Source organism: Bison bison, unplaced genomic scaffold, assembly GCF_000754665.1.
Source record: "Bison bison bison isolate TAMUID 2011002044 unplaced genomic scaffold, Bison_UMD1.0 scf7180017864317, whole genome shotgun sequence".
Lineage (NCBI taxonomy): Eukaryota > Metazoa > Chordata > Mammalia > Artiodactyla > Bovidae > Bison > Bison bison.
The window spans coordinates 3,580,728-3,582,945 of record NW_011494889.1 but is presented as its reverse complement, the minus strand read 5'-3'; positions in this window follow the sequence as shown (position 1 = coordinate 3,582,945).

Genomic DNA, 2,218 nt, shown 5'->3' with positions numbered 1-2,218 from the left:
AGCCAACAAATTGCCCTTCCACTGAATGACCTTTGGAGGTCAGGCCACCCATCACAACATCTAAATCCAAAGGCAATGGTATGATCAACTTGTGAGCTGGCGGGCTGCCATCCAAAAGTATGGAAATGGTTGTAGCCAGCCAAAATTCTTGGCTGGTACATTTTTAATAAACATAGAAAATAAGAACAGCATTTTCCACTTGGATTGCTTAATTTGGTGCCCATACCATTGGAACACTTGCTGGAAGGATAAAGATGATGTGATATATCACTTATTTAGCGCAGGATGGATTAACTTGCACAAATGAGAAGTAGGTTATGGAGTCATCTGTAAGGCATTTTTATCCTTGCCTCTTGTCTCTGGCAGGAGATAGCTTGAGTCATTACAGCAACATCTCCACCCCTTTTGGCCCTTTGTAAGAGTTTTCCCTGAAACATAAGCTCTGCTGGATTTACTGTATTGCTATGAATGGACTAAGGCAAATTGGTGTGAATTCTTTGTGGTCGAATACCTCTTCTTAATATTTTTGCAAGATGGTTCAACATGTCTTATTATTACTTTTCCAAGGAAAAAACCTCCACAGCAAATGTTCTCTGGTTAATTTGGAGACTATCTGAGGTGCATGTGTTTTAATTACATAAATAACAGTGAGTACTTAGGATAGGACAATGAGCCTCATAGTTAGTAGCTATGGTTTTTAATTGTGGTGATTGCACAAACTCATCCAGTTCTGGGGTTCTGTATTTCTCTGTCTCTACCTGTAATATGGCAGCAAGGACATTTGATGGGCAAGACTGTTTCCTTTCTAGTGCTTGGAGATCCCTGAATAAAATACACTGTGATAGTTAAGATGTAATTAGACATGTGGGTGGAAATTAGTGTTCAAGCACACCATGTCTAAGCAGAGTCATTGTGCCTGCTTTTTTACTACCTGAGGCCACCCTGGTCCTGTGCCATAGCTCCAGGTCACTGAGTATACAGGGCTGTTGGTTAGAGGCTGCAGGTTCCAAAAAGAAAATAACTTGGTATTGAATCTGAAACCGGGAAGCTTTTTATAGCTAAAACTGGGCCACACAGTTCTACTATAGACAAGTCAGGCATTCACCAAGTATGACTATAACCTGTTCACTTTTCTTTTGGAAGTGTACACGATCTCAATGATCAAAACTATAATTTGAATTGTACCTCCATCTTACAAAACACCAAAACTTTCGACTAGATTTCCGGAGTCATGGCAGGTCCTCCATTTTGGATTAGATTCTCCAGTCGTCCGGACCCAGTAGCAATAGACCTTTTCCTTCTCAGTCATCTTAAAAAACACACACTTCTCCTTGGGACTACAAAAGGCCTGCAATTTGTCCAGTTTAATTTTTCATTTGATTTTTGGATTTGCTTCTGGATACCTAAAAACTCCCACTACTGTAAATCCTGGCTTTCTGGATGGACTCCCCCATCCCCCAACGCCACTGACTTTAAATGAGTTTGCTTCGCCAGCATTTTACATTTTACCTTTTAAAGGTGATTTCAAGACCAACCCAATGGTGGAAAATTTAAAACCATCATTATATCATTCATATCCCTCCCCGGCCCCCCCGCACCACTACCCCGAGTCTCCCACCCTTTATCCCCCTGTTGCGGCCGGAATTCCCTTTTTGCTAATGACGACAGAAAGCGGTTTCCCGAGCTGCGTTTCTTCTTCCACTCTTGCTGCTGCACACGATGCCTCGCGCGTCTCCCGGCGACTGCGTTTCCCCGCGAGTTGGCCGCGTTCTTTCGGGGATGAAGTCATCCCTATACATGGTGTGTGCCTATCAGTTCGTTACATCGGTACAGCACACTGGGATTCCTCGGAAAGAAAAGGAGCGAAGCGAACAATGATGACCATATTTTACATGTACACGCCACCCCTCCCCCCAGCCCGGAGGAATCGCCTGGAGCCGCGCGAGGCGGGGGCGGGCCGTGGGGCTGGCCGGGATGCCCAACGACTGGCATGTCCGGGTCGTGAGATACAGCAACAGGGCGAGCTGAGGACAAGCCCCGCGCGAGGGCACCCGGACGGGCAGATCCGGAGTCCCCCCGGCCCGGCCCAGTCTCACGCATCCTGATCGCCGCCTCCCGGCTCCCCACGCCTGTGCCCGCAGGTCCCGCACCGGGAGGTCCTGGCGCCCCAGTCTGGGCACTCAGCGCTCTGGCGCGGGGGAGGCCCGGGAGCTCCCCC